Source organism: Ovis canadensis, chromosome 5 (assembly GCF_042477335.2).
Source record: "Ovis canadensis isolate MfBH-ARS-UI-01 breed Bighorn chromosome 5, ARS-UI_OviCan_v2, whole genome shotgun sequence".
Classification (NCBI taxonomy): Eukaryota; Metazoa; Chordata; class Mammalia; order Artiodactyla; family Bovidae; genus Ovis; species Ovis canadensis.
Genome location: NC_091249.1, coordinates 112,139,634 through 112,154,350, shown reverse-complemented (window position 1 = coordinate 112,154,350; position 14,717 = coordinate 112,139,634).

The window sequence follows — 14,717 nt, the reverse complement described above, 5'->3', positions numbered from 1 at the left end:
TGATTCCAGCTTGTGCTTCATCCAGCCCAGAGTTTCTCATGATGTACTCTGCATACAAGTTAAATAAACAGGGTGACAATATACAGCCTTGACGTACTCCTTTTCTTATTTGGAACCAGTCTGTTGTTCCATGTCCAGTTCTAACTGTTGCTTCCTGACGTGCATACAGAGTTCTCAAGAGACAGGTCAGGTGGTCTGGTATTCCCATCTCTTTCAGAATTTTCCACAGTTTATTGTGATCCACACAGTCAAAGTCTTTGGCATAGTCAATAAAGCAGAAATAGATGTTATATATATTTAATGTGTACAACGTGATAATTTGAATATATACACATTGTGAAATGATGCCCCTAATCAAGCTAGCTTATCTATCACCACGCATGCTTACCTTTTTTTCATGTGTGTGGTGAGAACTATAGTTTATAACATTGAAATTTTATTATTTGTAATTTTATTTACTTTAAAATTTCTGAAAGAGTGGATCTTGAGAAAATTATGTTTTCTTCAATGTAACTTAAATGTTTGCTAATGTAATCTGCCATGATATGAATTATTTACCATGCCGAAATTTCTAAGACTTCTTTCTTTCATTTGTTTTGTTCTTGGCTCCCTTTCTGTTCTTGTCTCCCATTTATGTTATGAAATAATAGCATAATATGCAAGCAGAGTCTCTGAATTATAATTTTGTGAAAATGCTGCACATTTAAAAAATAACTTTGCAAAACAATCTACAAAATATATCAGAAATTAAAAGTATAATAAGGCCCCAAATACATATTTCTCTGCCCAGCTCCCCCATTCTAAGAATATAATTCCAATTACATTGAAACTTATGTGACTTTTGTCAGTGCTACATAATTTTGGAAAGAAACAATGTATCTAAAGGAGGGGCATCTGATCTAAATGCCACCTAGTTGTATGCTTAAAAACCTCAGTTTTCAGGAAGCAAGTATAATGGAAAATGCATTGGAATGATAAAAATATTTTGGAAAGTAATGCTATTTAATATTAATTGATAATTTGAATGAGTTAATAATTTCAAAGTCCTGATGCAATGTGGCTTGTACAATAAATTACAAAAAATGAAGGAATATAATATTGTGATAAATAATTATATGTTGGGAATTTGTAAAGACACGGAGGAATATTTCCCAAACTTGAACCTACTATTTACTTGAAGACAGCTGTTTAAGAGTAAGAAGCATAAGGTTGACATCTAATAACTATTCATCAAGTTCTAATAGACCTATCATTAAAGCACTTTTTGATATATGTAGGTTAATGATTCAATTAGTTTCAATTACCAAAGCCTGTCAGACATCCAATCAAATAAGTGGGAAGGATATTCCTATCTCTAAGAATTCTACCTTGGAATCAGAGAAAAAAACAATCTTAGAGTATTCAGATCCTAACTAAGCAAAATGATACAATTTATATATAGGTACCAAAGAGGATATAACTTTCTGGACTTAATTTGTTTGATAATACATGTTTGATAATGCACTAGTAGGTTACATAACATAATGTAAGACTCATGCTTTCAAAATATTGATAAGGGAGAAAAGACCATGAGTATAATGGAAATAAGAAATGGACAGGAAAACCAGAAGGCAGTTCTGGCCCCAGTTCTGTTTAACTGTGTGACAAGGAAAATTGCATTTAGAGGCCAGTTCACTTACGTCTCTGGACTTCAGTTTTTTCAAAGAGAAAAGGAGAGACAGAAGGAAAGAGATGGGGATGCGGATAGAGAAAGAATGTGTGTGTGTGTGTGTGTGTGTGTTATATAATAAATATATTCTTCTTTTTGGATCAAAGTTATCTAAAATAATTTGATAAAAATCTATAGGCCATCTACCTAGATAAGCAGTTTTGCTTTTAATTTTAGCAGTTAAGGATGCCTAGATGATAATTGCCATGGATACCATTTAAAAAAACAACAACCCAGAACTATATTGTAACATTCTTTCCCATTGGAGGTTTATAGTTATTTTTTGGCTGGGTTCTAATATAAATTTATTAATGATAACTTACAGACAGATATGTGTGATATAACCCCAGTCAGATATTTCAGATCTAGGAGTGCTCATATTGTGTTTCATGAACAGCAGTCTTTAATTATGGAATTTATCTATGATCATAATCCCATCATAGAGTTAATGATAGATTCTTCTCTTACATCCCAAGAATAATGGCAGCACTTGAAAGAGTGGGTCAGCTAGTAAATAATTGAAAGGTTTGTAGATTGACTTCTGTTAATGAGAATAAAGCATTAAGAGTACTTGGTAAGTTATGACCAACCTAGATAGCATATTCAAAAGCAGAGATATTACTTTGCTGACTAAGGTCTGTCTAGTCAAGGCTATGGTTTTTCCTGTGGTCATGTATGGATGTGAGAGTTGGATTGTGAAGAGAGCTGAGCACCAAAGAATTGATGCTTTTGAACTGTGGTATTGGAGAAGACTCTTGAGAGTCCCTTGGACTGCAAGGAGATCCAACCAGTCCATTCTGAAGGAGATCAGCCCTGGGATTTCTTTGGAAGGGATGATGCTAAAGGGAAGAGTTGACTCATTGGAAAAGACTCTGATGCTGGGAGGGATTAGGGGCAGGAGGAGAAGGGGATGACAGAGGATGAGATGGCTGGATGGCATCACGGACTCGATGGATGTGACTCTGAGTGAACTCCGGGAATTGGTGATGGATAGGGAGGCCTGGCGTGCTGCGATTCATGGGGTTGCAGAGTCGGATACGACTGAGCGACTGAACTGAACTGAAGAGTACTTGGTAGAGTCTATCTATACCTACTGAGAATTACTAAAAGCTCAATGCATTTCTTCATGTATTAGGCTTTTTAGAAGAGATCAGTTTATCATGACTATATTCAGTATACAATTAGAATTCAAAAAAATTATCTTTAGACTCCTGTGATGAATTAGATATTCTGAACATGATAGTGGTTAGAATCATTTCAGTTCAGTCATTCAGTCATGTCCGACTCTTTGTGACCCCATGAACTGCAGCACGCCAGGCCTCCCTGTCCATCACCAACTCCTGGAGTTTACCGAAACTCATGTCCATTGAGTCAGTGATGCCATCTAACCATCTCATCCTCTGTTGTCCTCTTCTCCTTGCCTTCAATCCTTCCCAGCATCAGGGTCTTTTCAAATGAGTCAGCTCTTTGCATCAGGTGGCCAAAATATTGGAGTTTCAGCTTCAACATCAGTCTTTCCAACGAACACCCAGGATTGATTTCCTTAAGGATGGACTGGCTGGATCTCCTTGCAGTCCAAGGGACTCTCAAGAGTCTTCTCCAACACCACAGTGGTTAGAATGATGCAGAATATTTCCCTAACTAAAATAGCAAAAAAATAGCTCATAAATTATATTAGTACTACTATCGGCGAGAATTCCTTAGAAGAAGTGGAGTAGCTCTCTTAGTTAAAAAAGAGTCCAAAATGCAGTTCAGTTCAGTTCAGTTCAGTCGCTCAGTCGTGTCCGACTCTTTGCTACCCCATGAATCGCAGCACGCCATGCCTCCCTGTCCATCACCATCTCCCGGAGTTCACTCAGACTCACGTCCATCGAGTCCGTGATGCCATCCAGCCATCTCATCCTCAGTCATCCCCTTCTCCTCCTGCCCCCAATCCCTCTCAGCATCAGAGTCTTTTCCAATGAGTCAACTCTTCTCATGAGGTGGCCAAAGTATTGGAGTTTCAGCTTTAGCATCATTCCTTCCAAAGAAATCCCAGAATTGACAGAATGATTTCTGTTCATTTCCAAGGCAAACCATTCAATATCACCATAATCCAAGTCTATGCCCCAACTGCTAATGCCAAAGAAACTGAAAGAGAACAGTTCTATGAGGACCTACAAGACCGTCTAGAACTAACCACAAAAAATAGATGTCCTTTTCATCATAGGGGGCTGGAATCCAAAAGTAGGAGTTCAAGAGATATCTGGAGTAACAGGCAAGTTGGCCTTGGAATACAGAATGAAGTAGGGCAAAGGCTAACAGAGTTTTGCCAAGAGGACCCACAGGCCATAGCAAACACCCTCTTCAAACAACACAAGAGACAACTCTACACATGGACATCACACTAGATGTTCAATACCAAAATCAGATTGATTATATTATTTGTAGCTGAAGATGGAGAAGCTCTATACAGTCAGAAAACATTAGACCAGGAGCTGACTGTGGCTCAGTTCATGAACTTCTTATTGCTAAATTCAGAGTGAAATTGAAGAAAGTAGGGAAAACCACTAGACCATTCAGATATGACCTAATTCAAATCTCTTACAGTGGAAGTGACAAATATATTCAAGGGATTAGACCTGATAGAGTGCCTGAAGAACTACAGACAGAAGTTTGTGATATCGTATAGGAGTCAGCAACCAAGACCATCCCCAAGAAAAAGAAAGGCAAAATGGTTGTCTGAGGAGGCCTTACAAATAGCTGAGAAAAGAAGAGAAATGAAAGGCAAAAGAGAAAAGGAAAGATATATCCATCTGAAAGCAGAGTTCCAAAAAAGAGCAAGGACAGAGAAGAAGGCTTTCTGAAGTGATCAACACAAAGAAATAGAGGAAAACAACAGAACAGGGAAGACTAGAGACCTATTCAGGAAAATCAGAGATACCAAGTGAATGTTTCATGCAAAGATGGGGACAATAAAGGACAAAACCCATAAATGTTTGGACCTAACAGAAGCAGAAGATATTAAGAAGAGGTGGCAAGAATACACAGAAGAAATATACAAAAAAATCTTAATGACCCAGATAACCGCAATGTTGTGATCCTTCACCTAGAGACAGATATCTTGGAGTGTGAAGTTGAGTGGGAGTTAGGAAGCATCACTATGAACAAAGCTAGTGGAGGTGATGGAATTCCAGCTGGGCTATTTCAAATCCTAAAAGATGATGCTCTTAAAATGCTGCCACTGAATATGCCAACAAATTTGGAAAACTCAGCAGTGACCACAGGACTGAAAAATGTCAGTTTTCATTCCAATTTCAAAAAAGGCAATGCCAGAGAAAGTTCAAACTACTGCACAATTGCACTCATTTCATACAGTTTTACTCATTTCACATGTGAGCCAAGTAATGTTCAAAATACTCCAAGCTAGGCTTCAACAGTACATGAACTGAGAACTTTCAGATGATCAAGCTAGATTTAGAAAAGGCAGAGGAACCAGAGATCAAATTGCCAACATCCATTGTATCATAGAGAAAGCAAGAGAATTCCAGAAAAACATCTACTTTTGCTTCATTGACTATGCTAAAGTGTTTGACTGTGTGGATTACAACAAACTGGAAAATTCTTCAAGTGATGGAAATACCAGACCACATAACCTGCCTCCTGAGAATTCTGTACACAGGTCCAGAAGCAACAGTTAGAACCAGACGTGGAACAACAGTCCGGTTCCAAATGGGAAAGGAGCACATAAAGGCTGTATATTGTCACCCAACTTATTTAACTTATCTGGACTGGATGAAGAACAAGCTGGAATCAAGATTGCCCATAGAAATATCTTTAACCTCAGGTATACAGATGACACCACTCTTATGGTAGAAAATGAAGAGAACCTAAAGAGCCTCTTGATGAAAGTGAAATAGGAGAGTGAAAAAGCTGGCTTAAAACTCCACATTCAAAAAACTAAGATCATGGCATTTGGTCCCATCACTTGATGGCAAATAGATGAGGAGAAAATGGAAACAGTGACAAACTTTATTTTCTTGGGCCCCAAAATCACTGCAGCTAGTGACTGCAGCAAAGAAATTAAAAGATGCTTGTCCCTTGGAAGAAAAGCTATGACAAACCTAATGAAAGTGAAAGTGAAAATTACCCAGTCTTGGCTGATTCTTTGTGAAAGCAAGGACATGACTTTGCTGATGAAAGTCTGTATAGTCAAAACTATGGTTTTTCTAGTAGTCATGTATGAATGTGAGAGTTGGCCCGTAAAGAAAGCTGAGCGCCAAAGAAATGATACTTTTGAACTGTGGTGTTGGAAATGACTCTTGAGAGTTCCTTGAACCACAAGGAGATCAAAACCAGTGAATCCTAAAATAAATAAATAAATACATAAATAAATAAAACAAACAAACAAAAAAACAAGTCCTGAATTTTCATTGGAAGAACTGATGTTGAAGCTAAAGCTCCAATACTTTGGCCACCTGATGAGAACAACGGAGTCATTAGAAAAGGCCCTGATGCTGGGAAAGATTGAAGACAGGAGGAGAAGTGGGTGACAGAGGACGGGATGATTGGATGGCATCAATGATTCAATGGACATGAGTTTAAGCAAGCTCTGGGAACTGATGATGGACAGTGAAGGCTGGCGGCCTGCAGTCCATGGGATTGCAAAGAGTCAGAAATGAGTAATGTGACTGAACTGACCTGAATTGAGAGTGGCAGTATAAAGATGTTTAATAAATTCAAAGCAAGGCATTTTCTTGTTTTTTAAAAAAGGTGAATATATGTTTCTATAATCAAAACCTAATAATATTAGACAATGATAGGCTGTTTTTCCACATTGTTTCATCCATTGGTCATAGTCATATTAAATTTTATTATAGTAAGCAGAATCCTCAATCAGATAAATTTGGGAGACCAGAATGGGGAGCTCTCATGCCATATAAGGGGGAGGAAGCCTTCCCTCTGGGAAGTAGAGAGCCCACTGGGAAGAAGTCTCTTCCTTCCTGGCAACATTCCAGTCAATGAAAAGCCATGGACTCGTTGTTTATGGTGTGTGTGTGTGTGTGTGTGTGTGTGTGTGTGTGTGTGTGTGTGTGTTAGTCACTCAGTCATGGCCAACTCTGTGACCCCGTGGATTGTAGCCCACTGGGCTTTTATGTCCATGGAATTCTTCAGGCAAGAATACTGGGGTGGGTTGCCATTTCCTTCTCCAGGAGATCTTCCTGGCCCAGGGATTGAACCCAGGTCTTCTGTGCTGCAGGCAGATTCCTTGCTGCCTGAGCCACCAGGGAAGTTCTTCCTGTTTATGACAGCCTTCCCACTTTTCTGTTTCCTCTGTCGAAGAGTTCTCCTTCCCTTGCTGTGCCTTGACATCTCCATAGCCCACCAAGTTTGTCAGCCGTGAATTGCAATTCTTTACTGATCTTAAAAAAAAAATCATTTTTGTTGGGGAAATATCTGACAGTCTGTTTTATGTCAATAGTCTGCATCAGCTTACACTACTTTCATCCATTCTTAGATGAAGAATAGTTCTCAATGTAACCTAAAGAGTTATAAAATTTACAGGTGAATTGTTGGACTCCTCTCTAGAATTTCAAAGCCATCTGTGGCTCAGGTGCAATAAAGAATCTGCCTGCAATGCAGGAGACCTGGGTTCCATCCATTGATTGGTAAGATCCTCTGAAGGATGGCATGGCAACCCACTCCAGTATTTTTTCCTGGAGAGTCTCCATGGACAGAGGAGCCTGGTGTGCTACAGTTCATGGGGTTGTGAAGAATTGGACACAACTGAGTGACTAAGCACTGCACAGAACTAGAATTTCTAGAACCCTATTTTTGTTTTGTTTGGTGGACTTACTGAAGACTTCAGCCCTGGAGACAGCCTCTCAAATAGCTATGAGTGAGTGTTCTGTATGGGAGGAGCCAGATATATAGGAGTTTTTGCATAAAAACAAAAAACTAGGTTATCAGAACATCAGAAGTTTACTATTAAAGTAAACCAGACATCTCAAGTTAATGGATGCTGGGGTCCAGCCCCCGCAGGATCCAGGGGGACCTGAAGGAGAAACTGTGTTGGCGAATGAATGAATGAATGAATGAGAGAGGAATAGAGGAGAGAAAGAGGCTGATATTCCTTGGTTTACACAGAAAGCCAATAAAGCCCCGAGACAAGGAGCTTGCTCTGTTCACGGAGGCTACAGGTGCCCTCCCAGTCTCCCGAGGGAGTGAAGACGCAGAACGTCTTCCCGTTCAGGTCTTAGAAACCCAGGCAGATAAGTGAACGCAGAGAGCCTCTATGCTCCAAGGGATCAGCCTGAAAAAGAGAGTAAGAGAGAAAAAGAAAAGAAAATTAAAAAAAGACACGGGGTGACCAAGCTTCTTCGAGCGAGGCCCATTACTTTATTTTCAGAAGGTACTTTTATACCTTTACTTGTATATAGAGGGAAATGAAAGATGCAAAGTCATACAGAGTCAGCCCACACATTACATCTGTTTTGTCTTTATCAAAACCAGGATTTTTTCTGCGTACCTTTCCCATGAACAGTATTGTGTACATTATCTTCTGGCCTTGGAGGCCTGTGAGTATTTTATGACCCTCTTTTGATAAAGGCTGCTGCTGCTGCTGCTGCTGCTAAGTCACTTCAGTCATGTCCGACTCTGTGCGACCCCATAGACGGCAGCCCACCAGGCTCCGCCATCCCGGGGATTCTCCAGGCAAGAACACTGGAGTGGGTTGCCATTTTACCAGCAAACTTATTTTCCCTTGAAATGTTTTTTTCTTTATATTTCTAATCTATGTCAGCCTCAGAAAATGCTAAACAGAGTTACATTTTTCACGGAGCAAAGGTGCAGTGAGTTACAAGAAAGAAAGAACCAATTAGCTCAAAAGTCTGATGTGGTTAATTCCAAGGTTACTGCTTGTTTTTCTTACATTCCAACTATGTTAACTAATGCACTCCCAGGTGCACAGTGGATAAGCGATATGGGAACTTAGCAACAAGCATTGGCCTAATAATGAAATCTCACACCAGCGCTACTCTGATAGTTTTTAACTCTTTGAAAGGCTCTTATGTTTTAGGCTTCCCATGCCTCTCACCAGTTGGGAGGCTGTGAACAATCATATGCATAGCTGCAAGAGTCTGGATAAACCTGCCAAGCAAGCTAGAATGCTAACAGAGAGGGTTTGAATTGAAATATTCCCCTCATGTCCAGGAGACTTATTAGCTAGAGCCCTAAGTTGATTTTCTCCAGAGAAAGGTGGTCAGGGATAGCCCCCTGTTAATGTCAGAGAAGTTGGTGAAAGTCATGAAATAATAAAACAGACAGATTCTGGTTTGGGGGTAGATGCTCGAGAAGGGGGGCCCCTCGAGGCCTGATCTCGCCTTTGCCCGTCAGGCCTCTCCGCATGACATTTGTCATGGGTGGGATCTCCCGTGGTGGCTCCCGGCAAATGGATTTAGTGTTCTCCTGTGTATGGTAAGATGTGAGAGTCTGGACTTTCAGAAATTATTCCTTTGATCAGTACCTTAACTATTGAGGGCCAGTATCCTGTTTTTCTTCATCATGAATCCCCTCAAGGTGCTACGTTGGGAGTGACTGTAGTAGCTAAAGGCTTGATGACCAAAACATTCTTTATTTACCGCTATGGTAAGCAACATTCTTGATCTACATGGGAAAGAAAGGAAGTATCTAATTATTATCTCCACTCAAATATTCAGATGGTCATCAGTCAGTATGGGACTTCCGCACTGGCTCAGACGATAAAGAACAACTTTCTGTAATGCAGGAGATACAAGTTTGATCCCTAGGTCGGGAAAATCCCCTGGAGTAGGAAATGGTGACCCACTCCAGTATTCTTGCCTGGATAATTTCATGGAAAGAGGACCCTGGTGGGCTACAGTGCATAGGTCACAAAGAATCAGATATGACTGAGCGACTAACACTTTCACACTTGCATCAGTTGGTATAAAATGTTATTTTCCTTCAATTTTCCTAGTATGGAGCTTGTCTTTCTATTTTTTAACTGGAAGCTGGCTCTTACTATCCTAAAATGAACCTGTATTGTATCTTTTTATTTCAAAAGTGATATCCATTTTGTTGATAGCAACAAAAAAGATTAATGACTCATTTTTCTTTGGCTATTAATAGCTGCAGTTTGCATTAATATAGAGAACTTAAATCAACCTAGAACTGACAATCTTTGGTCAGAAAATATGAGACCTTTTTAAGAGTATGGATGAGGCATTTCAGTATATTTCTTGACAATATAACAAAATTCAATCCTTTTAAGAATTACCTGATGAATAACTCATTTTTACGTCAAGTATTAGGTGGAAACATGGTATTGGATTTCTTAAAAAATAGCAGAAGAGCAAAATGCCTTGTTTCCAAATCTTTCACTAATTCTTGACATGTAAGGTCTTGTTTGAATATAAATTGAGTATAAATTTATACAGCAGAGTATTTTTATTCCATTTTACATCTGCCTGTAGTGGGACCTAGAAAGGTAAAATCAGATTTGTAAGATTGAAGTTGGCATTCAAATCTAAGTGTGTCTGGTTCCAAACACCATCCTTAACCACTACCTAACCCTGCAGGCTTCCCTGGTGGCTCAGTCAGTAAAGAATCTGCCTGCAATGTGGGAGACCCAGGTTCAATCCCTGGGTCAGGAAGATCCCCTGGAGAAGGAAATGGCAACCCACTCCAGTACTCTTGCCTGGAAAATCCCATGGAAGGAGGAGCCTGGTAGGCTGCAGTTCATGGGATCGCAAAGAGTCGGACACAACTGAGTGACTTCACTTTCAGTCTAGTCAGTTTAAATCTGTGATCCCCTCTCTTACCTTTCTGCTTCCCGTGTAGCTCAGTTGGTAAAGAATCTGCCTGCAGCACAGGAGACCTGTGTTCGATCCCTGGGTTTGGAAGATCCCCTGGAGAAGGAAATGGTAACCCACTCCAGTATCCTTGCCTGGAAAGTCTCATGGGCAGAGGAGCCTTGTGAGCTGCAGTCCATGGGGTCACAAAGAGTTGGGCACGACTGAGCAACTAACACTTCCTTACTTACTTACCCTGCAGTACCTTGTCTTTCGGAGGACTAAGATATGTGGATCTGGGCTGGGTGTAAGAATGGTTCAGAGAGTGATTTGAGGGGGGAAAAATCCATTTAATTACTGTATCCCCATCAAGATTGTAGCACCAGCAAAGAGTCTTTGCTCTGAAGTCTAAGAAGTTTTTATTTTCTAACTTTTAAGGGACCACATTTCCTTGTCACAAATTCTCTGCTGAAGCACAGAAAACCTATAAATACTGTCAATTCTTTCTATGACATTTACATAACTCTGAACCAAAATCTTTTTAAAAAGGCATGCAGAAGAAAAATTTTGATCTTTCTTATTTATTACTTCATAATTTTAAAATATGACAACAAACTGTGAAAAACTCTTTAAAAGATGGGAATGCCATACCACCTTCCCTGCCTCCTGAGAAACTTATATGCAGGTCAAGAAGGAAGGGTTAGAACTGGACATGTAACAACAGACTGGTTAAAAACTGAAAAGCAGTACGACAAGGTTGTATGTTGTCACCTTGCTTATTTAGCTTATATGCAGAGTACATCATGTGAAATGCCAGGCTGGATGACTCACAAGCTGCAATCAAGTTTGCCTTGAGAAATATGAACAACTGCAGATATACAGATGATGCCACTCTAATGGCAGAAAGTGAATAGGAAACTAAAGAGTCTCTTGATGAGGGTGAAAGAGTGAAAAAACTAGCTTAAAACTCAACGTTTGTAAAACTAAGATCATGGCATCTGATCCCATCAGTCAATGTCAAATAAAAGGGGACAAAGTGGAAACAGTGACAGATTTTATTTTCCTGGGCTCCAAAATCACTGCGGACAGTGACTGTAGCTATGAAATTAAAAGGTGCTTGCTCCTTGGAAGAAAAGCTATGACAAACAGCATATTAAAAAGAGAGGGCATTACTTTGCTGATGAAGGTCTGTAGAGTCAAAATTATGGTTTATCCAATAGTCATGTATGGATGTGAGAGTTGGACCATAAGAAGGCTGAGTGCCAAAGAATTGACGTTTTTGAATTGTGGTGCTAGAGAGGAGTCTTGAGAGTCCCTTGGTCTGCAACTAGATCAAGCCAGTCCATCCTAAAGAAAATCAACTCTGAATATTACTGAAAAGACTGCTACTGAAACTGAAGCTCCAATACTTTGGCCACCTGATGTGAAGAGCTGACTCAATGGAAAAACCATAATGCTGGGAAAGATTGAAGAATGGAAGAGAAGTGGGTGACAGAGGATGAGATGGTTGGATAGCATTACCAACTCGAGGAACATGAGTTTGAGCAAACTCCATGAGATAGTGAAGGACAGGGACAGGGAAGCCTGGTTTGTTGCAGTCCATGGGGTTGCAAGTCAGACACGACTTAGCAACTAAACAACAGCAACGTTCTTTAATAATAATCGCATCCAATTCAGCAGAAATTTTGAAAGACTAAGCTACTTTTGAGAAATAAAATGCAAGAATGGACCAATATAAAGAAATAAAGAAATCTGTTATAAATGTCATCTCATCCATATGTTGTCCTTATCTCCTCTGTATAGATGTTTCAAACACTATTTCAAAATTAAAAAAAAAATTGAATAAAAGATTTGGGCAAACTAAAAATTAAAAAAATAACTATTACATGAAAGTAAAGTACATGTATAATAACAATACATTGCTTCTGAAAATTAAGAGGCATTCCCATTAAACTTCACAATAAAAAAGAGCCCCTTATACCATTATTAGGGCTTCCCAAGTGACACAGTGGTACAGAACCTGCCTGCCAACGCAGGAGACACTAGTGATGCCAATTCAATCCTTGGGTTTGGAAGATCCCCTGGGAAAGGAAATGGAAACCCACTCCAGAAATCTTGCCTAGAGAATCCCATGGACATAGGAGCCTGGCAGGCTGTAGTCTATGGGGTTGCAGAGTCAGACATGGCTGGGCATGCACACACACACACCATTATGAAAGAATAAAATTATAGATGATCTAGAAATGCTAACAGAAGTTTTGCCAAAATGTTACTAGTACACAAGAGAAATTTCAGTCAGATTCAAATGTAAAAGGATCAATTATTCTATAAATGGAGCAGCAGTGGTTTTCTAAAAGGACAAAATTATCCTCAATATGTGCAAAATCTATTTTAGATGGATTCACTGTTAAAACAGGAAAGAATCACTAAAGTGAATGTCCTTCTATTTGAATGGAAAAATGATTTCTAAGTATAAAATAAGGAAACAAGCAGTAGAAAGTGAAGTAAAATATTCAAGATTTCTGCACATCAGAAGATTTATAAGCAAAATTATAAAGCAAGTAACAGTCTTACCTCTGCCTCCCCAAGAGGTCCCATTGAATTGGGTATTCTGGCTGATAAGCCAGGCCTGAGAGACATCCACAAAGCAACAAAGACAGGGTGAAAGGGTCAGACTTTTGGGGAGACAATTGCTTTAAAATGCAGTGGCTCTCAAAATTTAACTGTTATCATACTCATAGCAAGTGAGCACCTTCTGTTAGCCAACAGCCACAATTCTTGGAAAGATATAGTCATTGGCCATATGTCTATCGTGCTAATTAGAGAATCAGATCAATTAACAGCTCCAATTCCTTAATGCTTCTTTCAAATCCTCATTGAAATCCCTGTGCCTGGAATTGCAATGTGGAAAACAAAATTTATTATTTATTTCTTTACTAAGTTTTACTCTAATTTTAATAATAAAAATTGGACCCAAAATATGTTAAGAATTCCCAAATTGACAAGTTTGAAAAGCATTGAGTGTTGCTTATTGGAAAGCGGTAAACAAATATTAAATGTGCCAAAAGTCAAGTGCAAAAATAAAGTGAGATAGATATCCAAAGTTGCATAGTCAAAATGTAAATATGTTAAATGTGGTTTAGAATAGACGAAGACCTAAAATGTTAGCTTGCTAATAAAACTTATAAAGCTTGCCTTTATCTTGATGTTATTCAGTCTCTCAGTATGTCTGACTCTTTGTGACCCTATAGACTACTGCACACTAGGTTTTTCTGTCCTTCCTTCACTGTCTCCTGGAGTTTGCTCAGACTCATGTCCGCTGAGTCAGGGATGTCATCCAATTATCTCATCTTCTGTTGCCCATTTCTTCTCACACCCACAGTCCTTCCCAGAATCAAAGTCTTTTCCAATGTGTCAGCACTTCACAGCATGTGGCCAAAGTAATGGAGCTTTTATCTACCAGGGTTGTGGGGGGGGGGGTGGGCAGGAAAGGAATACAGAATGAGGACTAAGATTCCACTATTAGTTGTTGAATCTAAATGACCACACATAATTAGATGATATAAAATTTCTATATTTCTTTACTATGTTATATGTATTAAAAGAAAGCTCCAGATTTTATTGTAAATATTATAGGAATTATTCCAGCATTACTAACTTAATATTCTTATACTTTAGACAAGTTTTAATATCTAAGTGTCCTCTGTTGTTCTAAGAGTTTAATTTTGTTGCAGTTTTGAATTTGACTTTGCACTTGACCTGTGTAATATTTGGCATGTGCTGGACCAGTGATTTATTAGAATTATAGGGGAGCGAAATTTGCTACCCCTAAATATGTCTTTCCCATCAGAATTAATTTAAGCTGATTATTTTTAAGAAACAGAAGAGTCTAAAAGTCTTTCTTTTTATCTCCCCCTGGGTTTTGCTGGTGGCTCAGTTGGTAAAGAATCTGCCCACAATGCAGGAGACCACCTATAGTGCAGGAGACCTGGGTTTGATCCTTGGATTGGGAGGATTCCTGGAGAAGGAAATGGAAACCCAATCCAGCATTCTTGCCTGAAAAATACCATGGACAGGAGAGTGGCTGGCTACTGTCCATGCATGGGATTGCAAAGAGCTGAACACGATAGAGAGATCACCAGAGACATCTTCAGAGAGTATGGATTAGGTGTGGTGGGATGGAGAGATCAGAGTTCATGCTGTGTCCCATTGTCTCAACC